We start from the raw sequence: 26,848 nt of genomic DNA, 5'->3' as shown, positions 1-26,848 counted from the left end.
ATCGTACTCCTGCTCCGTCTCCATCAGGTTCTAATGGGTCTGTGGATGGAGCCCGGCGTCAGAGCTGAGAGGCCGGCAGGATCCCACTTCCACAGAGCCCTACCAGGGGATGTGGAAGGAAAACAGCATGTCAGGCTCCAGCCCTGTACCAGCAATAGGTACCTCAACCTTACAACACCATCCAGGGGTGAGAAGGGAGCATGCTGGGGACACTATATGTGTCCTCTTTTCTTCCATCCGAAATAGTCAGCAGCTACTGCTGACTAAAATCTGTGGAGCTATGCATGGAATGTCTGACCTCCTTCGCACACAAAGCTAAAACTGGAGAACCCGTGATACCACGGGGGGGGGTATAGCCAGAGGGGGAGGGGCCTTGCACTTTTGATGTAGTGCTTTGTGTGGCCTCCAGAGGGCAGTAGCTATACCCCAATCGTCTGGGTCTCCCAATAGAGCGCTGAAGAAAAATTTTTTTCACCACAAAACTGTCACTTGAACCAGGTAGCTTTTTTTTCCACAAGGGTATCTGGAAAAAATGCACCATAAAACGTATTGTGCAATTTCTCCTGAGTACGCAGATACCTCATATGTGGTGGAAAGTAATTGTTTGGGCACATGGTGGGGTTCAGAAGAGAAGGAACGCCATTTGACTTTTCAAACGCACAGACGCAGTGCACTGATCGGCCGCTGCAGGACGCAACGGTCGGATGAGATACAAAAAGCGTTGGGGATACGGAAAAAAAAAAGGTCACGCCAAAAATTGAGCAGGGATGCAGATCCGTTATGTGCATCCCTGATCAGCGCTTGGCGGGACGCACGGACGGATGCGATACAAAAAGCATCGCAAATACGGAAAAAAGTCACGCCAAAAATTGAGCAGGGATGCCGATCCGTTATGTGCATCCCTGATCAGCGCTTGGCGGGACGCACGGACGGATGCGATACAAAAAGCATCGCAAATACGGAAAAAAGTCACGCCAAAAATTGAGCAGGGATGCCGATTCGTTATGTGCATCCCTGATCAGCGCTTGGCGGGACGCACGGACGGATGAGATACAAAAAGCGTCGTGAATACGGAAAAAAGTCACGCCAAAAATTGAGCAGGGATGCCGATCCGTTATGTGCATCGCTGATCAGCGCTTGGCGGGACGCATGGACGGATGCGATACAAAAAGCGTCGTGAATACGGAAAAAAGTCACGCCCAAAAATTGAGCAGGGATGCCGATTCGTTATGTGCATCCCTGATCAGCGCTTGGCGGGACGCACGGACGGATGCGATACAAAAAGCGTCGCGAATACGGAAAAAAGTCACGCCAAAACTGACCATGGGATGGCAGATCCGTTATCTGCATCCCTGATCAGCACTTGGCGGGACGCACGGACGGATGAGGTGTAAAAATGGACAGGATACAAGAAAAAAAAAAAAAAGTTATACTCACAGTACCAAGAGGACTGACCAGAAGAGCTGCAGAGGAACAAGAAGGCAGTGAGATAGACAGCTTTACACCAGCAGCAGGCAGGACGTTGGACAGATCAGCAGAAGGGACCCAGCGATGGAGGCAGATGTGATCGGGCCAGTGAGGACCTCGGACGACCCCGTGAAGGCAGGTAAGAGGACGTCGGGGGGGGGGCAGAGGGGGATGGGGAGAGGCAGGGGGCAGAGGGGGGGGCAGAGGGGGCGGAGAAGCAAAGCAGAAGGAAGGACCTTGGAAGCAGAATAGAGATGAAGAGGGAGGCAGGCAGATCGCGTGGGGAGCAGATCAGGATGCCGGGGGGCAGATCGGGGCGTAGGGGGGCAGATCGGGGGGGGGGCACGGGCAGGGGCCTTCACGGGAGCGCGCAGGGGCCTTCACGGGAGCGCGCAGGGAGCGGAATACTTACCATTAGAGCAGCAGCGGTGGTGACATCAGAGGCGGCGGCGGCAGCAGCAGCGGTGGCGTGGTACCAAAAGTACCAGCCACTCCACGCTGCAGACATGTTGGGGGAGGATCCCCAGACCAGGACAGGCCTGGGGATGGCGGCCACCCGCAGATCAGACCGCCCCACTGCACACTGATTGGAGCGATTGCGCGTCATAGCACGATCGCTCCAATCAGTGCTGCAGGGGCTGGGGGCGACATGTTAGAGATCCGGCTATGATCTGCTGTAGCTGCTACAATAGATCATAGCAGGATCTCACAGTATCGCACTAATTCGGGCATTATTTTTGCCGAAATTAGTGCGAACGATGTGGTTGGCGATTCAGATTTGAACAGCCAATCACATTGATCGCCTATGGGGGGTGGCGATGCCACCCCCCCTGGGGTCAGGCAAAGGTCCCCTGCTGTAAGAAACAGCAGGGGACATCATTTGAAAGCCGTTGCTATGGCCACGGCAATCAAATGAAGTTTAGGCAGTAAAATTACGTCCCTGGTCGTTAAGTCACGTTAAAATAGGACGTAATTTTACTGCCCGCGGTCGTGAAGGGGTTAAAAGTAGTAGGAGAAGCTGTAGCTGTAGATTATGCCACACGTGAGAAAAAAAAAATGTAATCCAAAACAGGGCGGGTGCTGTGTCCACCAATGAAGCCTCAGAGAAAAAGATTTTACGGTGAGTACACAAAAATCTTCCTTTCTCTCCCAAAGCAGTCCCTGGGTGGGAAGAAAACCCATTAACAACTGGTAAGGTCAGACAAACTGACTAACCATAACTATAAAGGTAGTAATTGAAAAGTGGGGTCCCTCAGAGTCAGAGGTAAGGCACTGCTGCCTGCAAAACCTGTCTCCCTAGAGCAGCATCCGCAGAAGCCTGCATATGTACTCTGTAAAACATGTTGAATGTGTGGACGTTGGACCGGGTAGCTGCTTTGCAAAGTTGAGTCACCAAAATGTGATGGCGAACAGCCCAACAAGCTTCCACCGCTCAGGTGGAATGAGCCTTCACCTCTCCCAGGAAGGTGACGCCTTTGACCCTGTATGCCTTTCAGATAATTTATCTAATCCAATGACCAATCGTGGAGTTTTGAGGCTGAAGCATCCTTCTTGTGCTCTTCTGGAAGTACAAAGAGTACGTCTGACTTGCGGAACGGTGCAGTTCGAGAGAAATAGATCCTCAGAGCCCCTGACAAAATCTAGATTATGTAGGGACTTCACAAATGAATGAACCGGAGCGGGCAGAATGAAGGCAGGATGATCTCCTCATTTAGATGAAAGTGAGAAACTACCTTTGGGAGGAATGACGGTGAGGGCCGAAAAAACAACCTTGTCTTGGTGAAAAAACCAAGTAGAGAGCCCGGCAGGAGAGAGCCGCCAATTCTAAAACTCGCCTCACCGATGTATTAGCCTCTAAAATGCAACTTTCCAGGAAAATAGGAAGCAAGACCTCTTGCACTGGTTCAAAAGGCGCTTGTAAAAGGACTCTTAAAACCAGATTAAGGTCCCCTGGATCTACGGCTGACGATAGGGGGGAACCAAATGGGTAACCCCCTGAAAAGGTACGAATCTGAGCTAGAGCCGCTAGCTGCTACTGTAAAAAACAACAGAAAGAACAGAAAAACTGTCCCTTGAGGGTACTGAGGGCTAGGCCAGAATCCAGTCCTAAACTAGAAGAAGAGGGCATCACATGTAATATAAAGCATGAAGGCAAAGACTCCGTAACATATGGTAAACAGTCCAGGAACTGTGACAATTTGGTTAGTAAATAATGCAAATATTTGACTAGGAGAAAACCCCCTGACGAAGCTGACGCCGAAACATGCGCGTCGGGGCCGGGCTTCACATGTAGGGCCAAGTCCTCCATGTCTAGGTTTCCTCTGATCAGGTATCTATTACTTCTAATCCTTTCACCACTTGAAGCTATTTGTTTTACAAACGGTTACCACTTGGGGTGTGTGCATCATGCTGTACTAAGGCCACTAGTGCTTTATTCCCTTTGGCACACCATTGTTTACACATACCCCACGTGGTGTCCTCTCCTTTTGATTACATTTTTACCTTACACAGTAGGCTAACAGTTACATTCATGTCACCTGTTTCCCAGTCCTGCATTTTTCACTTTTATTAACATGTGATATACACATACGTTTTACTGCAGAACTGTGTCTCATATACTTTTCTCCTGGTCATATATTTTCATTATTTACTAACCAAATTGTCACAGTTACTGGACTGTTTACCATATGTTACAGAGTCTTTGCCTCCATGCTTTGTATTACATGTGACGCCCTCTTCTTCTGGTTTATACTGCCATTGTGGCGGTTTCTTTTTTAACCAATAAATAATTTGCTTTTTTGACCTTATTGGTTTTTATGAGAATTTTTTCTACAATCCTGTGTCTCTTATGTATTTTTCCGTAGGTCGTTATATATCTTTACAGCCCATACACCTCTCTATTATTCAATTGCGATATGTGTACTTATTTATGTTGGTGCTATGTACAGTTGTCTCTTTTGATCTGTCTTGGTATTTTTTCAGAATCCAGTCCTACCTGAAGAAAAGGTCAGGATGTTGAATACGGAAAAGGTAAGCAGCGACTTTCCATGTTGTTCGGATCAGGGAGAAATGATCTCCAGGTTCTATGATAAATGCGAGCCGAGGAGAGCTTTCTAACATTCATCATAGAGGAAATGACCTGGGGAGGGAGACCGGTCCTGGCTAGAATCCAGGTTTCCACAGCCACGCCGTCAAACGTAGCCGAGTGGAGTCCTGGTGACAAATCAGACCCTGCGACCGCAGATCTGGGAGGTCGGGAAGCTGCTCGGGAGTGTCGACAAGTAGCTGGACAAGTGTCAAATACCAGGCCCTCCTGGGCCAATCTGGAGCTACTAGTATCATGTAGCACCCCTGAGGTATCAGGTGCCACAAAATATTTAACCAAATGTGGACAACCCAAACCCTGGAATACCAGTACCGGTGACAACACAACACACAAACGCACAACCCCTTTTCCCTGCCTGGAGACAGCTTAAAAGGCGAGCCTGATGGAAGCCGCCTATTGGAAGGGGCTCATCCAATTGGTAAGCTAGAAACCCGGGAGGGGGAGGGGCTGAACCTGAACAGTGAGCGGGAACTGAAGTCAGTTAAGAGCGAGGATGACGTCAGTTAAGAGTGAGGAGGACATGAGTTAAGAGCGAGGAGGTGAAAGTGAAAGAAAGTGAGGAGAAAGGTGTTGAAACCTGAAAAAAGAACCGAAGCTTAAAAAGGAGGAGAGTTGCTGTGGAGTAAGGAACCAGTGCTCAAGGAACCCAGGGTTGCCAAAGGAGTGCGGGACCAAGACTCACAGCATGTAGCACAGGTGGGGTGCAAAACCCTTTTATGGGAGTACGCTTCAAACTACCAATTAAATCTGCCAGGTGAGGGGATCATCAGGGTCCCTCACCAACCTGAGTGTCTGGAGCAAAGCAGCAAAGAGGGGACCTGGGGACAGGGACGGGAGTCCAGCCCATTAAATTGTCCAGGCTGCCTGCTATACGGGCAAAGACTGTGAAACGGAGGGAATCCCAGGAAGCTTCAGGCCACGGAGACCCACCAAAAACCATAGTGTGCATGGAGGACAGCTCACCAGGTCACTAACTGGCACTGGGAACGAAGGGTGAGGGAACACCTGAAAACTAGCACCGCCCGGGTGGCGGTACCAGAACAGTGAGTAAAAAAACAGTATAAACTGCAGTACCTATGTGGCTTGAATCTTTTCTACATTGGTGCTTCATCAGCTCACATCGCACACTACAACCACCATCATCCTTTTCCGGGGCCTAGCCCTATTTGTGGAGGGCCAGAACACCTGAGCCGCATTATACTACCCGCCCCAGGAAGATCACGCAACAGCGGCTCCTACAAAATAGCCGCAACCCACAAGTGGCGTAGTCAAAAACGCTTTTATTTATTTTACTTTTATTTTTCCACTTTTTCACCCTTTTTCGGATCGACCCCTGGAGACATGGAACCAGGCATTGGCCACGACTCCCCTGTTCACCACACACCCGGGGCTGAGTATCCCACTGCCCTGAGGCATCACAATCACCAAGATTCCCTCCGCCTTGACCTTCTTGTTCACCCTCAAGATGATGGGAAGCGGAGGAAATATGTAAGGGAGCCGAAAATGGGACCACGGCAGGTCCAGGGCGTCGGAGCCTATTGCCTGAAGATCGTGGGAGCGAGCTATGAAGGTGTGAACCTTGGCATTTTGACGAGCTGCCATGAGATCCACGTACGGGAGACCCCACCTATGGCACATATGCTGGAATACCTTGTCGTGGAGGGACCACTCTCCCGCTGCCAGACGTTGTTGGCTTCGCAAGTCCGCGGCCCAGTTTTCTACCCCTGGGATGCGAACCGCAGAGATGGCAGAGGCGTGTTTCTCTGCCCAATGAAGGATCTTGGAGACTTCCTCCATCGCTGCTAAGCTGCAAGTCCCTCCTTTATGATTTATGTATGCCACTGCAGTGGTGTTGTCAGATTGAATCCGAACTGGGAGACCCAAGAGAAGCAGAAGGAACTCTTGCAGAGCCAGAAATATGGCCCTTAGGTCCAGAATGTTGATCGAGAGGGAGCGTTCCGGGAGAGACCAGCGACCCTGAACAATATGATGATGGAACACAGCTCCCCAACCTGTCAGGCTGGCATCTGTTGTGACTCCGTGCCAGTGAATCGGGAGGAAGGATCTCCCTTGGGAGAGTGAGGAGTGATGGGTCCACCAGAAGATGGAGTGAAAACCCTTCTAGAAAGAAGAACTGGGCAATCGAGGGACGCCAGGTTCTTGTCCCACTCTGACGGAGAGCCAGCTGAAGAGGACGAAGATGAAATTGAGCAAACGGGACGGCTTCCATTGCCGCCACCATCTTCCCCAAAACCCTCATCCTGTACCGCAGAGAAAGGCGGTGCCTGCGCCAGAGGACGTGAATACCCTGTCTCAGGGAAGGCCTTTTCTCCGCTGGTAGAAACACCTGGGCTCGAGAAGAGTCTAAGACCATGCCCAAAAAAGACAAGATGTTAAAATTGAAGTAGAGACGGCTTTTGGGGGCACACGAGCCATCTCAACCTCGAAAGAGTGTCCAAGCGGATTTGCACACTCTTTGAGCAGGCATAAAATGACTGGCCCTTTATGAGGAAGTCTTCCAGGGACGGGATGACTACAATACCTCTGGGATGAAGCACGGTCATGACGGCCACCATGACCTTAGTAAAGACTCGAGGTGCCGAGGCTAGGCCAAGGTGAGAGCCGTAAATTGGAAGTGCTCTTACCCAATTGCGAACTGAAGGAAATTCTGGTGAGCCTTGCAGATTAGAATGTGCAAGTAGGTGTCTTGTATATTGATGGAGATCACGATGACATATATATCGCAAAGCACTGCGATAGCCTGAGACAAGTGCAGGAAACGACTCATAGGAAGAGAGGCAAATTTGATTTCTAACCGGTGGATACCAGTTCTTGCACCCAGGCATCGTCTATGTAGGAATGCCAGACGTCCTGGAAGAGGAGCAATCGGCCTCTACGGTGGTCTGGGGAGACCTGTGTCATGCTGAGGAATGGTGAGAATGAGACCCACCAGACCGAGGCTGCTTAGGCTGGGAGTGCCAGACGGTGTTTTAGAGGGTCCAGGCTTTTGCTCCCTGCGCTAAGAGACTGCGCAGGTGGCTGACAGGTAAATCTCTTGCGAGGTGCGCGCTTGGGGCGCTGTTGTGGTAGAGGGGTGCTCTTACCCCCAGTTACATCCGCAATGATTTTGTCAAGAGTTTCACTGAAAAGCGAAACCCTTGAAAGGGAAACCCCGTTAGGGATCTCTTAGAAGCACAGTCTGCCCTTCAGGCTTTAAGCCAGAGAATCCAATGGGTTACCACCGAATTGCTGGCCGCCATGGTGGCATAATTTGACGAGACTAGCGCGGCATATATAAGGTATTTGGCAGCCTTGGATATTTAGTTGGTCAGCTCAACTAACTCGGAAGGCAGACCTTATGTGCAAAGACCTCTCCGTAAACACTTACTCCAGATGGCAAGAGCCTTGTCAACCCACAATGTGGTAAATGAGGGGCAGAGGGAGGAACCCACTGCCTCAAAAATAGACCTAACCAGAGCTCCAATGAGTTCCTTTAGAGATGTACTCTGTGGAATGGAGAGTGTAGTGTGCTTGGCCAGTCGAGGCAGAAGAGGTTCGACGACAAGGGACTCAGCCCAAACCTTTACTAGTTCAGGAGAGAATGAATAGAGAAGGGTGAGACGCCGCTGGCCAGCAAATCGTCTTTCTGGATGAGCTCTTTGCTTGACCAGAATGGCGGTAAATTCGGGATTATTAGAAAAGTACTGCAGGGCTCACTTAGGTATTTGAAGGAAACAGTCTTTGAAGCCGCCGCAGGCGCATCTTTTTCCACCGATAGAGTCTGGTGAACAGCCGACCAAGCTGTCAACCATCTCCCGGATATTGGACGCCTGCTCCGCATCCAGTTTTAGGTCGGAGTACGACTCTGGAGACATATCCTCGTAGGTCGACTGACGCAGAATCAGACAGAGTGATTATAGGATGTGGATGGGCTACATGTGTAGACCCGTTTAGAGCATATCTTCTGGATCCTAGTAGGGACCCTATCCTGATCCTGGGGAGCAGGGTCATTGTGGACTCAGAGGTAGCCTCGTCCTGGTTCCTCGAGGGAGCCTCATGGAAAGCTGGTAGGTGCTGTAAGACCGAGCCAGAGACTGGGAGACTTTGGAAAGGTCAGCTACCTATTTGGAGAGGGTGGCAGCCCACTCGGGGAGGGAGGGGGCGCGAGCGTCCTCATCCGCGGCAGCGGGGGGGTCCTGGGATGCCATCGCATTTGGAACATCGCAGTCCTGACAGAGGGGGAGAATGACTGGCCTGAGGAGAAATCCTTCTTACAGGACGTGCAAACTGAGTAACACACTGGGGATGCCTGCTTCCGCGCTTTTAAATTAGGCGTAATGCAAGCGATGCAGTAATCCTAGCTCCCTTTAACTTCTATGGAAGTTATAAGGATCCAGTGTGGAGGGGCTAAGTTCTGTGATAAACAGCAATAGCTTGGGTCTGCGGGCGTAGCTTCCTGGCAAGGAGAGCTTAACCCGTTCAGATACAGGCGCAGGCGGCTGTGTCCCCCGGGCAGAATAGCGGTTTTCTTATGAAGGTGCCGCTGTGTAAGATGGCGCTGCCGTCGTGGGTGTATCCGCAGCCTCAGGGTGTCACAGCAGGAAAAAAGCCCGCTCAATTACCATCCTGCGTTCTCCTATAGCGTTGAGGAGCGGTAGTGCCCCCACCCTTTGTCGGCTTGACACCTGCAGCGCCAGAAACAGCCCTCTCTGTCTGAAACAGAGCTGAGAGAAGCGGTTTGGCCCCCACCGTTGTGTGGGCACACCTGCAGCACAGACATCAGCTTCTCCCATGGAGGATTATAGACAGCCCCTACCCTTGCAAGCACTGAACACAGAGGAAGGGGGGCTGGCCAACGGTCGCTGTAGGCCGAAGCCGGGCCTATATCCATATCTGGCCGAAAACGCTCCGGGGACAGCGCGGTGCTGCAGAGCAGACACCGCTGAAGAAGGAAGATCTTTTACCCCATCGCTCATGCTGAAAAAGAACTTGCCTGGAAAGGATGACGATCCCTAACTGCGTCCAGGGAGTCCGTTGAAGCTGCGCCGACCAGGTAAAAACCAGGGGGGTGCAGACTTCAGCTCCGCTGCTACACACAGCAATCCGGTCCTGAGAACCGTGTACGTTGCCACACTTGGTGCCGCTTTCCTAGAAGCGCAACGAGTGGGAGATCCATCAGCGCTGCCTGCCTAGAGGCGCGGTGAGGGGTGAGAGCTTGGGTGGACGTAAATATGGGGGCTCTGGGCTGACGCAGAGCATACAATGTCCGGCCACTTGGGAAGAAGGGAGACCTGGCGACCAAGCACCCTGTTACCTTCTTCCCACATAAGGGGAGAGCAGGAGTGCGAGACACCCTGTCGCTCATCTATGAAGAAAAGAACAGAAAAGATTAGAGGGCTAAATAACGCACCCGAGAAAAAAGAAAAAAAGGGCCTGAGAACAGGCCCATGTCCACCTCCTAGGACACGAAGCAAAAAACTGGCTTACTTCCTGGTCATTCAGAGGGTACTGTACACTGCGGAGGAGGAGCTAACATTTTTCTTAGTTTGCCTAGTGTCAACCTCCTGGCAATAGCAGCATACACTCATGGTCCTCTGTCCCTCAATAAGGCGAGAGAGAAATGTATTTTTTATTTTCACAGCTCAACGTTATAAAATTTTATGAGGCACTTGGAGGTTCAAGGTGCTCACAAAACATCTAGAAAAATTCCTTGAGGGGTCTAGTTTCCAAAATGGGGTTATTTGTCAGGGGTTGCCACTGTTCAGGTACATCTTGGGCTGTCAAAACGCGACATGGCGTCCGCTATCCCAGACAATTTTTCGTTCGAAAAGTCAAATGGCGCTCTTCCCTTACGAGCCCTGCCGTGAGCCCAGACAGTAGATTTCCACCCCATATGTGGTATTAGTGTAGTCAGGAGAAATTGCACAACAAATTGTATAGTGTATTTTAGCCTGTTACGCTTGTCAAAATAAAAGATTTTGTATATTTTTGTGGGAAAAAGTAACATTTTCATTTTTTTTCCTCCCACATTGCTTTACTTCTTGTGAAGCACCTAAAAGGTTAATAAACTTCTTGGATGTGGTTTAGAGCAGACTGAGAGGTGCAGTTTTTAGAATGATGTCACTTTTGAGTATTTTATGTTTTATGTCTAAGCACATAAAAAGTCACTTCAAATGTGATGTGGTCCCTAAAAACAATGGTTTTCTAAATGGTATTGGAAAAATGAGAAATTGCTGATAAACATTGAACCCTTCTAACTTCCTCATTTTTTTTTTGTTAAGTTTCAAAATTGTGCTTATCTAGACATGTGGGAAATGTTATTTATTAACTATTTTGTGTGATATAACTTTCTGGTTTTAGATTAAAAATTGCAAAATGTTCATAAAATTTCCAATTTTTTCACAAATAAACGCAAAAAAATATTGTCCTTAATTTAGCACTAACATGAAGTACAATATGTCACAAAAAAAACAAAACTCTATGAATTACTGGGATCCGTTGAAGTGTTCCAGACTTATAACCTCAAAGTGACACTGGTTGGAATTGAAAAAAATGGCCTGGTTATGAAGGTGAGAACAGGCTAGGGGTTAAAGGGTTAAACTATATTAGTGGCCACTTGTGCCAAATTACTGCATCAGCATTATTTAGGAAAACAAAAGGAAATCTAAAAAAAAACCCAACAACTTACAAAAGCCTCAATGCTTGTGGTGTGTTGCATCATCTCTGGACCCACATCTTCTCGCTGTCTCCTGAAGTTGCTCCATTCCTTCCATTCTGACTTGTATCTCCTCAAGATGCCTGATGGCAAGGACTTCTCACCTGGAAGTTTTAGAACCAAATCAATGCCTGTGAAACATTGTTAGTAGACTTCTCTTAACTTTTTCTAGCATTTGGTAGGAATTAAGATAAAGTTTCCCTTTTTCTCTTGTACAGTACCGTCTGCTAATTACTCGTTTGCCCCCAGCACGTGTATTGCTATTATATTCTTTGCTCTTCAGTACCAAGTGCTATAAGAGGCCAGTGAGGGTCACCAGCCATATTATTCATTGTTCCAACTAATATTGTCTATCCAAAAAACACCGACTGACTTATTAGATTGTCTAAAAACAGAACAATTTTATTAAATTTCATTAAAAATTCATCGTCAAAACATCCAGACAAGACAGAAAACAAACAAAGGGTGTTAGTGCATGATCAGTAACCTGGTGCTTTGAAGGTGGAAAAATAGGAACATAAAAGGCCCAGGGTTAAAGAGGTTTTCAGCATAAGGAGATGGGGCCTAAAATAAATGTACCCAGTCTGTGCCTTGCCTTACAGTGGAGGTGATCACCCCAATTTGTTTGGTGCCCCTGCTCAATGGCAGCTAGTGTGACGCCCTGGGCAAGCCAGGGGTCACAGGTCACATGCACCCCACATTCCCTGCAGGAACACCAAGCTAACCCAAAATCCTTGTTGCCTTCCTCCAGGGGCTGATGTCCACACCAGGGGGTGGGCCAGGTGGTTGGCTCCGCCCACCGAGGAGTTCACAGCCCTGGAGGCGGGAAGAACCAGGCAGAACAGAGAACAGCTAGGGTAGTGAAGGAGTAAACAGTGAAGTGGTAAAGGAGGACAGTAAGAGTGGCGACAGTAAAGAAACAGTTAAGAAAGCCTGAAGTTAGTCCGGGTGTGTGCCCCGGACTGTGACAGCAAGGTCAGCAGACGGCGGTGATAGTCTGCAGGGGGACTGTTTGGAGGTTGCTGGAAGGACCGCGGACGGGTGGTGACCCGGCGGTACTGGAGCAGTATACGAAGAACAGTCAGCACCAGGGCAGGGGCCTTTCGGATCCCGGCAAGGCTAGGAGTCGCCATATTTTGCTAAATCTGTCAGTGAAGGGGACCTCTGTCTCCTAACAACCAAGTCCCGATTGAAGGCAACAGCCCGACCGTGAAGGGGAGACACCGCCACCACCAGGGCACCAGTTTCCCAGGGCCAGCGCCTGCGGGCAAAGTAGGGCTCCTTCGGCCCAGATTGAAGCCGAGGAGTGGGTAATTGGTGGGGACCCATCGCTACCAAAAGACTTTACATAGGTGCAGGGAAGAGACCGTCACCGCTAACTGCAGGGAACCGCAGCACCGTGAACCGTCCGAGGGACCCGTCCAACCAGCCGTTTGTTTACCGAGAACTGTGTCGTGTTTACTGGCTGAGTGAGTACCTCCGTGTCGTGCGGCACAGCGCTACCCCTGCGCCCCTGCACCCCCACAGGCCCCATACCCGCCTGTCCACCATACCAACCCCATCACTGGGCCTCGGGACAACCAACCCCCTACCCACGGAGGGGAGGACTAACATCTAGCTGCTCCATACCATCACTCCCGGGATCCCCATACAGAGCAGCGGTGATGTCAACAAATCACCACAACCGTGGGTGGCATCACGGACAATAAACTATCCCAAAAATCAATCCCCTTTCACTCACGGGCGAGGAGCGCCGCTCGAGTCCCCGGGATCTGGCCCATCGCTCGAGCCACCGAGCAGCGGCAGGCCGTAGCAGCTGCGGCAGCCGGACCCGAGCAGTGGGAGAGCGCGGCGTCCCCTCCTCCGCCCGCGACACTAGCCCTGAATAATCCTTCCACTTCATGAGGCACCCACCACCTCCGGAAAACAGAAAATATTATTATGAACATCCTCAGGTTCAGCAATCAGCTCCTGATGGAGGCAATAAGAAGCCGAATGAAAAAAAAATGTCCTGGGCTTATAAAGTAAGATCCTACAACGGGACTACAATCAGTCACTGTTTTCTATCATATACAGATCCCGTGCCTTAACATAAAGCAGTGTGTGATGTAATTTACTTAAAAAAGTAGAATCTGAACCAAAAGACATCCCCGTATTAGGATGGCCACCTACGTCCGTGTGGAATCAAATGCTAAGCTTCACCTGGGGAGGGCACTAATACAGTGTCAATACCCTCAAATAAAATCAGCCAAGGCACCAGTTAACCACTGCCACGACAGTCACTGGTTATGAGATACCTTGGTTAATTTATGCTGGATAACTTCATCATTGCAGCTCCCTGGGTATTTTGAGGGTATTGACACTGTATTAGTGCCCATAGCAGGTGGAGCGTAGGATATGATTTGACACAGAAGTAGGTGGCCATTCTACTATGAACATTGCTTTTTGTTCAGATACTATTTTTTTTAGGTAAATTACATTTCACACTGCTATATATTAAGGCACAGGATCGGTATATGATAGAAAACAGTGACTGATTGTAGTTACGTTTTTGGATCTATTTTATAAGCCCAGGTCATTCTTTATTCAATAGGATATTGGTAATGCAGCTGATGTGATTTATTTGGACTTTGCAAAGTCATTTAATACTGTACCACATAATAGCCTTATACTAAAGCTTCAGAAGCAAGGACTAGGGGAAACTATATGCAACTGGGTAAGGAATTGGCTAAAAGATAGGAAACAAAGAGTAGTTATAAATGGTACATTCTCTAAATGGGCTATAGTCAGCAGTGGGGTGCCGCAGGGATCTGTGCTAGGACCAATTCTTTTTAATCTCTTTATTAATGACCTTGTGGATGGGATTGATAGTAAAGTGTCAGTCTTTGCTGATGACACCAAACTATGTAGGATATTAAAAACTGACCTTGATAGTATAATATTACAAAAAGATCGGGATAAGATGTCAGAATGGGCAGATACTTGGCAAATGAGATTTAATGTTGATAAATGTAAAGTAATGCGCCTAGGACGGAGTAATCCTATAACTGCGTATACATTAAATGGAAGTAAACTCGGGACTACAGAACAGGAGAAGGACTTGGGTATTCTCATTACAAATAAGCTGAGCAGCAGCTCTCAATGTCAAGCAGCAGCTGCTAAAGCAAACAAGATTTTAGGGTGTATAAAAAGAGAGATTAGATCCTGTGATCCCAACGTATTGTTACCCCTCTATAAATCACTTGTAAGGCCACATCTGGAATATGGGATCCAGTTTTGGGCTCCACATTTTAAAAAGGACATTCAGAAGTTAAAGTCAGTTCAAAGGCGGGCAACTAGACTATTACAAGGAATGGAAGGCCTCCCATATGATGACAGGTTGAAAAAGTTAGATATGTTTAGCTTAGAAAAAAGACGTCTCAGAGGAGATCTCATTTATATGTATAAATACATGTGTGGTCAATATAAAGGACTGGCACATGACTTATTTCTTCCGAAGACAATACTAAGGACCAGGGGGCATTCACTGCGAGTGGAAGAAAAGCGATTCCGGCAGCTAAATAGGAAAGGGTTCTTTACAGTTAGAGCAATCAGACTGTGGAATGCCCTCCCACAAGAGGTCGTAATGGCAGATACTATAACAGCTTATAAAAAAGGGCTGGATGATTTCCTCAGTACACACAGCATTGTTGGTTATAAATGACTTAGTGACCAAATGTATAACTGGTGGAGGAAGGTTGAACTAGATGGACCTAGGTCTTTTTTCAACCTAAGTAACTATGTAACTATGTAAGGATTCTTATTGGTTCCATCAGGAGCTGGTTGCTGATTCTGAGTAGACACCAGCGGGATGAACCTCTGAGCATTCAGAAAAATCTTTTCTGTTTTCCGGATATAATTAGACATATTAATAGATTGATGCTTGAGCTGTTCAGCAAGCTGATGCTTGATGTTATGAGGTGGCTTTTTTCCTGGGACAAGATTGTGGTAAAAAAAAAATCTCCTGATGAACCCCTGTTGTGTGTTAGGAGGGGGTGAAATGTGTTGGGATAGCTGGGAGGATTAGAAAAGTAAACTCTCAGCCTGGCCTTACAAATTATTCCTGATATTACTGATATACTCACTAAGCTATATGTCAGGTAGAAACGGTATAGGTTCTGGAATAGTGGGATTTATCAGTTAAAAAATATTCTTCCTGACATTGTGAACATACCAAGGTATATGTCAGGTAGAGAAGATAATAGTGTGGACCCATGGGATATATCTGCTAAACATTTGGGGCCAGTATTATCTAACTTGTAGCCTAATGTTTATTACGATTTTTAATCCGTATAAGAGTACACTAGGGACATTTTTTGACTGTGATATTTCTACACAATATACTTATGTCCACTTTTTTATGCACATTTTTTGTTGCAGTTTGGTGGTGGGTGCCTCAATAAGTATAAGGAAGAGTCATTCAGAGCTAGCCGCCGTTAAGCGGGGTCACCAAACAAAATAAGGTGATAACCTCCACTGTAAAGCAGGGCACAGATGGGGTACATTTATGTTTAATCTTTCTTTATTAAAGTAAACAAGAGAATTTAAAGGAAGAAAAAAAAAAGAAGATTCAAATACGTGATTACTTCATGTCAACTTACAGAGAAGAGTATAAGCCACATCCTAACTAACACCTCTTCTCTTACTATCATAAGGCATGCATATGACATGTAACCTTTTATAATACAGACAATCTCCTTCCAAATGAGAACTACACCTCAAACAAAGTGAGGCTACTGCCGAAAACAAAAAAGAAAAGGAAAACATTTGAAGATTTAACGAGAACCAGAGAGACAGGAAAGTAGCAAGGGGGAAAGATAAGAAAAAGAAGAGAAGGAAAGGGGGGAGAGAAGAGCAACAGAAAGAGAGGGAGGGAAGGCATGGTAGGGATTACCTCCCCAGTACTTGGGGTACATTTATTTCAAACGCCATCTCCTGATGCTGAAAACCCCTTTAACCCTGGGCCCTTCATTTTCCTATTTTTCCACCTTCAAGGCATCGGATTGCTCATCATGCACTAACACCTGTGAGGCAGTGACAGGTGTCATTTATGAAGGTCGCTCTATATGCCCCAGAATGTGCCTGGAGACCCTGTGAAACCTGCTGGAGTGTGTTGTAATTACAGTCACCGCTGTGAATGCAACACAAAATAAAAGAGGATGGACTTGGTCAAGATACAGTATGTGGCCAAGTATCTTGTTTAATTAAACCAGTTTGGGCTTTTATTTTTGGAAAGTTCGGTAGGTTTGGTAGGGGGACGGAACTCTCCATCCAGTTTGGGTTGTTCAATTCGCTCATGTCTGGGATACAAATTTAATCCTGCAGAGCCAGCAGGGTGTGCCACACTCTGGGATCCACACTGACGGAGCAACATGTGCTATGTATGCTGCCTGTGTGGAGTGAACACAGGCCAGCACTGAAGTATCTGGACTTTTGTATACTGTCTTTATTTATAACAGGGAAAAGGGAAAGGGGAAACATAAAATGAGGTGTAGCAAGCATTATATTTACTTATTAGTATCTGGACTTTTATGGACTACATGTTACATGAACAGTCTGCACCCGGGTGTACAAGTCTGTAACCTTTATTGTGCGGAATAAAAGACTGTGGTGTGAACAAAATCCAGGGTCACTGCCTCACTGGACTTGCACTGTGTAGATAGTGGAGAATGCGAGCATAATTAAGGCATACCCTTGTACCACATGTCAGTGAGCCGGCCGGCCAAACTGCAGGCTAAACCAGCTGCTAATATGGAGGACCTGATAAAGCAGTTGGTCCAAGCTAAAACACAGCAGCAACAAGCTAATGCACAGCAGCAACAAGCTAATGCACAGCAGCAACAAGCTTATACCCAGCAGCAGCAGACCGATGCACACCTGCAGTAGGCTAATCTGGAGCAGCAGAGAGCCAATGCACTGCAACAGCAGACCAACAACTTGTTGATCGAGCAGATTGCGGCTCTGCGAGGGGCGCTACCAGCGGCAGCTGGGACACCTGCGGTCTGTCCCGAGGCTCGTGATAAAGTCAGAGCGGCGCTAAGGAAAATGGGTACGGAAGACGACTTGGAGGCCTTCCTCACTGTGTTTGAAAGAACAGCGGAGCAGGAGACTCTACCTCTCATAGAGTGGGCTGAAGTGGTTGTTCCGTTACTGGTGGGAGATGCCCAGAAAGCGTATTCTGACCTTAGCCCTCATGACGCCACTTGCGAGTTGCGGTTATATAGATGTAACCGCCGCTGCAGTCTCTCACTCTTGGGGCTGATGTTAATGGCAGCCTGGATGTTGGGGCCCTCCGCAAGTAGGGCCATGCCCAGGGGGAAGGTGATGGTTGTTGTTGTTTATGTCCGTTAGTAATACCAGGGCGCGGAAAGAAGGTAGGCCACACAAGGGATTGCAGTGTAACTGGTTCCTTAGTCACAGATGTTGCTTGCAACCCGATGGAGGCTGGTCCTAACCACTGATCCCCTTAGTTCCAGTGGCGGTGTGGTGACCTGGTGGATTACTTCCCCTGCACCTGACTCTGGTTAGTGGGTCCCCGTGGCTTGGAGCGTCTGGGGGTCCCTTCCTGGTTGTTTTCGGTTCTGGTCCGTATGGCAGACAGTTTGAACCCTGTCAGGTCATTCCTCAGTTCACTGCTGTGCCCCGGACTGTACGATCGGTGAGGTCCTGGATAGACCCCTCACTGTGTAGATTTGATCAGGTCTGCCTGGAGCGTTTTCCTGACCCAGGGCTCTGCACCCAGTCGGTGCTATGGTTCCGAGAGTACTCAAGCGTACTCCTGCAGCAACCACATGCCTGAGGCTGACAGGTCACTGATACACTCTCCCGTCAGTATCGATACGTCAGCCTCCTCTCACTTCCACTTACTGACTGTCTGGCCCCTCCTCCCTGGTTCTCGTCTAGTGGACTGGATCGGTTCCACTCCTAGGTGGCCATCCATTGGGTCCAACCCTAACTTGTCACCAATTCTTGGGGGAGAGTAAAAACAGGGATTATATGTGTGTTTTGGTGTTACTGGCACTGGTCTTCTGGGTCCCTGGGGGTAGGCCTTGCATCTTTGACAGGATGCAGCTCCCTGTAGCTCCTGATGGCTTCAGGGGCGCTACATCACCCTTTCTACACCATGCGGAGAAATGCTCCACGAGGTAGGAGTAATTAAAACTCTTCCCTATGCGGCTATATTTGGGAGAGACTTGCCCTTGTTCTGGACTCTGCATAGCCCTTCAGAGGTAAAGGTTTGTCCGGGACTTGAACCCGAAGATCCCGATTCAGGGATAGCTGCCGTAGGGGTTGCCAACATAGGGACAGAGTGTAATCCTGACAAGTCTCCCTTGGAGGTAATGGCAGGTGAGGTTGAAGTGCCTGAGCCAATTCCGTAGCTGGAGGTGTCTCCAGATAATTTTGGGTCAGCCCAGCTCCAGGATCCCACCCTGGTCTCGGCCTGCGGAAGGATGGCAGTGATTAATGGGGTGGTACAGCAGCCTGGTGCAGACGCAAGTTTTCCCCACTTTGTGCTCAAGTGGGAGTTGCTCTACCAGGTTGATAAGATCCGGGATCAAGTGGTAAAGCAGATGATAATACCACAGCCGTACCGCCAGAAAGCGCTTGCGTTAGCTCACAATCATTTAATGAGTGGCCATCTGGGGGAGAAGACGACGCTAGAGCGTATACGCCAGCGTTTTTATTGGCCCGGGATTATTGCTGAGGTTAAGAGGTATTGTGAATCTTGCCCGGAATGTCAGCTAACCGCACCCACGGTAAATTTCCGCAATCCTTTGGTACCGTTGCCTATAATAGAGGTACCTTTTGAGTGGATTGACATGGATCTGGTGGGACCAATTGTGAAATTAACCCGGGGCCACCAACATATATTGGTTGTAATGGATTATGCTACTCGTTACCCTGAGGCGATACCCCTGCATCACACCTCAGCAAAGCTTATAGCTCGGAAGTTGTTTGCCATGTTCTGTCATGTTGGGTTGCCTAAGGAGATCCTTACAGATCAGGGAATCGCGTTTATCTCTAAGGTCACCAGGAAACTGTTCAAACCTTTCCAGATTAAGCAGCTTTGCACGTCAGTGTACCATCCGCAAACTGATGGGCTAGTAGAACGGTTTAATAAAATGCTTTAAACTATGTTAAAAAGGGTGGTTTTCCAGGATGGGAAAGACTGGGACATGTTATTACCATATTTAAGGTTTGCCATCCAAGAAGTGCCACAGTCTTCCCCAGGATTGTCACCATTTGAATTATTATATGGCAGACATCCCTGTGGTCTGTTGGATATTGTTAAAGAGGCATGGCAACAGGAACCTACCCCCCATAAAAGCATAGTTGAGCACATTATGGGCAGGCAGGACCAGATTACAGCGGTAATGCCAATAGTTAAGAAACATCTGTTGGATGCTCAGGCGGCTCAAAGTTCTAGGTATAATAGAAAGGCTAGTTAGTGTTGGTTCCCACCGCTGAAAGTAAATTGTTAGCCAAATGGCAAAGGCCCTATGAGATCCGGGAAAAATTGGGGAAGTAAATTACAAAGTGTATCAACCAGGAAGGAGAAAACCAAAACAGATATACCATGTGAATCTCCTGAAAGCCTGGAAGGATAGAGAGTGTATGGTGACTGATGTAACCCCTATTGTATCTCCTGTGGACCCTCTGACACCGTCCAAGGAGGAAACTGGTGATGAGGAATCCAGTGTGAAGATAGGCGACTGTCTCACAAAGCAGCAGAGAAGGGAGTCTTGTAAATTAGTACAGCAAAGTGAAAAATTCTCAGATCTGCTCGGTCGAACATCTGTAATTCGTCATGACATTGTCACCAAGCCTCATGTAAGGGTACGAATGAAGCCATACCGTGTGCCGCAGACTCATAGGCAAGCTATTGAAGAGGTGAAAAAAATGCTACAACTAGGTGTTACTGAAAAGTCTCAGAGCGAATGGGCTAGCCCTATTGTATTAATCCCAAAGCCAGATGGTTCGTTACGATTTTGAAATGATTTCCGTAAGTTTGACCTTTAACCAATTGCCCAGGGTGGATGAATTAATTGAGAGACTGGGTCGAGCACAGTATTTTATAACGGGTACAAAGAGTTATTGGCAGTATCACTGACGGAATCTGCAAAACAAAAGACCGCTTTTGTCACCCACTATGTCTTCTTGCCTTTTTGGCATACATAAGGCTCCAGCCACATTTCAGAGCATCAGCGTATCTGGATGACTTTATCATGTATAGCACTGACTGCCATTCACACTTATCCCAGGTACAAGCAGTAGTGGACTCACTCAGAACTGCAGGTTTGATGGCCAACCCGAAAAAGTTGGCAAGAGGTCCCAAAGAAGCTCGCTACTTAGGTTATGTGATAGGCCAAGGAGTTATCAAGCCCCAGATTAATAAAGTCGAACATATTCAAAACTGTCCCCGCCCACTTACCACAAAGCAAGTGAGAGCTTTCCTTGGCATCATGGGGTATTACAAGGCGTTTTATACCCAATTTTGCTGAGAGATCAGCACCTCTGACCAATCTCTTAAAAGGGAAGAAGTCGGTTCTGGTGCACTAGACCGTGCGTGAACCGGCTGCGTCCAGGTGTATATGTCTGTAACCTTTATTGTGCGGAATAAAAGGCTATGGTGTGAACAAGAACCTTGGTCACTGCCTCACTGGACTGGCACTGTGTAGCCGCTGCATCACACACCTTTTTCTTTGTTTGTTTTTTTGTCTTGTCTGGATGTTTTGACCAGACAGATTTTTAATGATATTTAATAAAGTTATTCTGTTTTTAGAAAATCTAATAGGTCAGTCAGTTTTTCATACCTCTAAGGGTACTTTCACACTTGCGTTTTTTTCCTTCCGTCACAATCCGCCCTTTTGGAAAACAGCGGAATCCGTTAACGGATTCCGCTTTTTCCCATAGACTTGTATGGAGGACAGATTGTGCCAAAAGTACCTGCGTTGCTTCCGCTGGCCGACGCTGCGTTGCTTCCGCCGGGCGGAAGGAACGCAGCATGTAACGTTTTTTGAGCGGCGGAATCCTCTATTTTTCACTGCACATGCTCATATTTTTTTTTAATTACAGAAACTTTATTTTGTCTCTCTGTGGCCGAACGTTCAGCTGAGCGCCCTGCCGCTGGCATGTGAGAGCGCTCAGCTGAGTGACCGGCCGCCGGCATGTGAGAGCTCTCAGCTGAGTGACCGGCCGCCGGCATGTAAGAGCTCTCAGCTGAGCGCCCGACCGCCGGAATGTAAGAGCGCGCAGCTGAGCGCCCGGCCGCCGGCATGTGAGAGCGCTCAGCTAAGCGCCCGGCCGCCGGCATGTGAGAGCGCTCAGCTGAGTGCCCGGCAGCCGTCATGTGAGAGCGTTCAGCTGAGCGCCCGGCAGCCGGCATGTGAGAGCGCTCAGCTGAGCGCCCGGGAGCCATGTGATCAGCTGATCGTTCACAAAAGTCTGCTGCTGGTAAAACTGTAAAGAAGAAAAAAAAAAAAAAAAAAAGCTTTCCGTTGCATCCATTGTGCCATTATATGCAACGCATCCGTTGCATCCGTCACACAAGTCAATGCAACGGATGCCGTTCAACGCAAGTGTGAAACTAGCCTAAGACATTTATATTTTGGTTTGGTTTTGTCTGTCCAAAAAACACCCAACTATTTTCCAATTTCTCATTCCAAAGCTCAATTGCCTCTACAATTTGGAATAATTCTACCAGCATGAATTTCTTCTGTCGCCCCATTTTCTCCAAATTCTCCATCTCTCTTCAAACAAAGGTATTACAACTCACTGAACTCAGGGCATCCATGGATAAATTAGAGCAATAAGTTTCCTTATACTGCAAAATTCTCTATCAAAAAGTTTATAACCCTGATTTGTTGAAAAATGTTCTCCACCCCTAACTCCGCTTAACTTCAGTTGCCTGAAGAAAATCTTCATTGGACTATTAATGCGCAGAGATCAGGAAGCCTAACAAAAACTACATATTTCTAATTGTCACCATCACAACCCTTTTACTGCCCTTCTTTAAAGAAGCATCATTTTGACAAGACTTGTATCGAGCCCACTTTTTTTCCTTCCCAGTTTACGTGAGTCTATAATTTTTCCTCCAAAATTATTGGCAACTCCAAGTTTCATAGTTGGATAATCTCACTTGCTGACTTAGGGCGGCTTTGCACGTTGCGACATTGCACGTGCGATGTCGGTGGGGTCAAATCGAAAGTGACGCACATCCGGCGTCGCAGTCGATATCGCAACGTGCAAATCCTTTTTGATACGATGAACGAGCGCAAAAGCGTCGTTATCGTATCATCGCTGCAGCCTCCGACATTTCCATAATGCCGGTGCAGCGACAGGTGCGATGTTGTTCCTCGCTCCTGCGGCAGCACACATCGCTGTGTGTGAAGCCGCAGGAGCGAGGAACTTCACCTTACCTGCCGCCAGCTGCAATGAGAAGGACGGAGGTGGGTGGGATGTTTACATCCTGCTCATCTCCGCCCCTCCACTTCAATTGGCCGCCTGCCGTGTGACGTCGCTGTGACGCCGCACGACCCGCCCCCTTAGGAAGGAGGCGGGTCGCCGGCCAGAGGGACGTCGCAGGGCAGGTAAGTGCGTGTGAAGCTGCTGTAGCGATAATAATCGCTACGGCAGCTTTCACTAGATATTGCACGTGCGACGGGGGCGGGACTATCGCTGCAGCATCGGTAACACATTGTTACTGATGTCGCAGCGTGCAAAGCCCGCCTAAATCTTGGAGGACAATGAACAGACATACACATCTTAAAACCCTGACCACCAGAACTTTTCCTAATAACTCACTTTTCTGAGCTTTCCCTCCTGTAGAAAACCCCCTTTCTTTCCTTTATCCTCTCCATAGCTTTTAGACACTCAAGAGTATTAACATATTAAACATATTTTGATTGTTACTGCATCCCTCTTCATCTGATTATACATTCCAGTCTAAAGAATCACAATAAGACTTACTCGGCTGCTGCGGTGCTTCTTTGTTTTCACTGTGACGTGGACTTGTGTCACTGTTTACTGTGTGTGACTCCTGTCTTCAACCACCTCCTGCTGCTCAGTGCCAACATCTTGTGCTGCCAACATCTGCACTCTTTTGCTCTTTTGATACCTGAAACAAGAGGCACCGTGCAAGTATGGGTTAAATTGGTGACAACATTTTAGAAAAGCCACAACTAAACTGAGAATGCAGTAAATTTTTGCCAGCTACATAAACAACTGGCCCCAGTCGTTCAGACCAGGGTCCCTAATCACTTGCCCCTCTAGGTGTCCTCTAGGAACATCTGTTGCTATGCACCTGCCTACTTACCTAGTGACCAAAGCTGGAGACTTGTAACTGAAAGAATCCTATTTTGCAAAACTGTTGGGGTGCCAATCTATTCACAGACCAATTTATGTGGTACTTAGAATTCCCGTTGGGGGCCTCTCTTCAGCCAGCCTGTTGGCTGCGCCCTTGGGACTCTATTTGGCTAGCTTCCGGGCGGCACCCTTGGGCCTATCTTCAGCCAGCCTGCTGGCTGCGCCCCTTGGGCCTCTCTTCGGGCCAGCCTGCTGGCTGCGCCCCTTGGGCCTCTCTTCGGCCAGCCTGCTGGCTGCGCCCTTGGGCCCCTCTTCGGCCAGCCTGCTGGCTGCGCCCTTGGGCCTCTCTTCGGCCAGCCTGCTGGCTGCGCCCTTGGGCCTCTATTCGGCTAGCCTGCTGGCTGCGCCCTTGGGCCTCTCTTCGGCCAGCCTGCTGGCTGCGCCCTTGGGCCTCTCTTCGGTCAGCCTCCGGGCTGCGCCCTTGGGCCTCTCTTCGGCTAGCCTCCGGGCTGCGCCCTTGGGCCTCTCTTCGGCCAGCCTGCTGGTTGCGCCCTTGGGCCTCTCTTCGGCCATCCTGCTGGCTGCGCCCTTGGGCCTCTCTTCGGCCAGCCTCCGGGCTGCGGCCTTAAGCCTCTCTTCGGCCAGCCTCCAGGCTGCGCCCTTGGGCCTCTCTTCGGGCCAGCCTGCTGGCTGCGACCTTGGGCTTCTCTTCAGCCAGCCTGCTGGCTGCGCCCTTGGGCCTCTCTTCTGCTAGCCTGCTGGCTGCGCCCTTGGGCCTCTCTTCGACTGGCCTCCGGGCTGCGCCCTTAAGCTTCTCTTAGGCCAGCCTGCTGACTGCGCCCTTGAGCCTCTCTTATGCCATCCTGCTGGCTGCGCCCTTGGGCCTCTCTTCGGCCAGCCTCCGGACTGCGCCCTTGGGACTCTCTTCGGCCAGCCTCCGGGCTGCAACCTTGGGCCCTCTCTTCGGCCAGCCTCCGAGCTGCGCCCTTGGGCCTCTTTGGCCACCCTGAGGGCTGAGCCGTTGGACCTCTTTGGCCGCCCTGCGGGCTGAGCCCTTGGGCCTCTCTTTTGCTACCCTCTGGGCTGCGACATTGGGCCTCTCCTCAGGCCAGCCTCTGGGGTGTGCGCTTGGGCCTCTCCTCAGACCAGTCTTCGGGCTGCCCCTTGGGCCTCTCTTCAGGCCAGCCTCCGGGCTGCTCCCTTGGCACCCTCTTCAGGCCAGTCTCCGGGATGCGCCCTTGGGCCTCTCTTGCCGCCAGCCTCCGGGATGCGCCCTTGGGCCTCTCTTCAGGCCAGCCTCCGGGATGCTCCATTGGGCTTCTCTTTAGGCCAGCCTCCGGGATGCGAACTTGGGCATCTCTTCAGGCCAGCCTCCGGGCTGCAACCATGGGCCTCTCTTCAGGCCAGCCTGCGGGCTGCGCCCTTGGGCCTCTTTTCAGGCCAGCCTCTGGGCTGCGCCCTTGGGCCTCTCTTCAGGCTAGCCTCCGGGCTGTGCCCTTGGGCCTTTCTTCAGGCCAGTCTCTGGGCTGCGCCCTTGGGCCTTTCTTCAGGCCAGTCTCCGGGCTGCGCCCTTGGGCCTCTCTTCAAGCCAGCCTCCGGGCTGAGCCTTTGGGCCTGTCTTCAGGGCAGCCTCCGGGCTGAGCCTTTGGCCTCTCCTCAGGCAAGCCTCCGGGCTGAGCCCTTGGGCCTCTCTTCAGGCCAGCCTCCAGGCTGAGCCCTTGGGCCTCTCTTCAAACCAGCCTCTAGGTTGTGCCCTTGGGCCGCTCTTCAGGCCAGCCTCCGGGATGCGCCCTTGGGCCTCTCTTCGGGCCAGCCTCCGGCCTGCGCCCTTGGGCCTCTCTTCAGGCCAGGCTCCGCGGGCGGCGCCCTTGGGCCTCTCTTCAGGCCAGCCTCCGGGCTGCACCCTTGGGCCTCCCTTCAGGCCAGCCTCCGGTCTGCGCCCTTGGGCCTCTCTACAGGCCAGCCTCCGGGCAGCGTCCTTGGGCCTCTCTTTGGCCACCCTGAGCCCTTGGGCCTCTCTTTTGCTAGCCTCCGGGCTGCGCCCTTGGGCCTCTCTTCAGGCCAGCCTTCGGGCTGCGCCCTTGGGCCTCTCTTCAGGCCAGCCTTCGGGCTGCGCCCTTGGGCCTCTCTTCAGGCCAGCCTTCGGGCTGCGCCCTTGGGCCTCTCTTCGGCCAGCCTGCTGGGTCCGCCCTTGGGCCTCTTTTCGGCCAGCCTCCGGGCTGCACCCTTTGGCCTCTCATAGGCCAGCCTCCGGGCTGCGCCCTTGGGCCTCTCTTCGGCCAGCCTCCGGGGCTGCGCCCTTGGGACTCTCTTCAGGCCAGCCTCCCGGATGCGCCCTTGGGCTTCTCTTTAGGCCAGCCTCCGGGATGCGCCCTTGGGCCTCTCTTTAGGCCAGCCGCCGGGCTGCGCCCTTGGGCCTCTCTTCAGGCCAGCCTCCGGGCGGCGCCCTTGGGCCTCTCTTCAGGCCAGCCTCCGGGCTGCGCCCTTGGGCCTCTCTTCAGGCCAGCCTTCGGGCTGCGCCCTTGGGCCTCTCTTAAGGCCAGCCTCTGGGCAGCGCCCTTGGGCCTCTCTTTGGCCACCCTGAGGGCTGAGCCCTTAGACCTCTTTGGCCCCCCTGCGGGCTGAGCCCTTGGGCCTCTCTTCGGCCAGCCTCCGGGCTGCGCCCTTGGGCCTCTCTTCAGGCCAGCCTCCGGGCTGCGCCCTTGGGCCTCTCTTCAGGCCAGCCGCCGGGCTGCGCCCTTGGGCCTCACTTCAGGCCAGCCTCTAGGCTGCGCACTTGGGCCTCACTTCAGGCCAGTCTCTGGGCTGCACCCTTGGGCCTCTCTTTGGCCAGCCTCCGGGCTGCGCCCTTGAGCCTCTCTTCGGAAAGCCTGCTGGCTGCGCACTTGGGCCTCTCTTCGGCCAGCCTGCTGGCTGCGCCCTTGGGCTTCTTTTCGGCCAGCCTCCGGGCTGCGCCCTTGGGCCTCTCTTCGGCCAGCCTGCTGGCTGCGCACTTGGGCCTCTCTTCGGCCAGCCTGCTGGCTGCGCCCTTGGGCTTCTTTTCGGCCAGCCTCCGGGCTGCGCCCTTGGGCCTCTCTTAGGCCAGCCTCCAGGCTGCGCCCTTGGGCCTCTTTTCGGCCAGCATCCGGACTGCATGTTTGGGCCTCTCTTCGGCCAGCCTCCGGGGCTGCGCCCTTGGGCCTCTCTTCGGCCAGCCTCCGGGCTGCGCCCTTGGG

General features: G+C 50.4%; 1 long non-coding RNA gene across 2 annotated transcripts in view; it reads right to left on the bottom strand.

The window, feature by feature from the left end:
* Positions 1-23,924, bottom strand: part of LOC142309928 (uncharacterized) — a 46,550-nt gene extending 22,626 nt beyond the window's left edge. For both annotated transcript variants that reach the window (XR_012754037.1, XR_012754038.1), the window contains exons 1-3: positions 23,644-23,924; positions 23,298-23,445; positions 11,262-11,392 (exon numbers count right to left, since the gene is read on the bottom strand). This is a non-coding gene — a long non-coding RNA (uncharacterized LOC142309928). The remainder of the gene's footprint in view (positions 1-11,261; positions 11,393-23,297; positions 23,446-23,643) is intronic.
* Positions 23,925-26,848: the final 2,924 nt, after the last annotated feature.

This window comes from Anomaloglossus baeobatrachus, chromosome 5 (genome assembly GCF_048569485.1).
Source record: "Anomaloglossus baeobatrachus isolate aAnoBae1 chromosome 5, aAnoBae1.hap1, whole genome shotgun sequence".
Taxonomy (NCBI): Eukaryota; Metazoa; Chordata; class Amphibia; order Anura; family Aromobatidae; genus Anomaloglossus; species Anomaloglossus baeobatrachus.
This window is presented reverse-complemented; position numbering and strand designations above follow the sequence as displayed.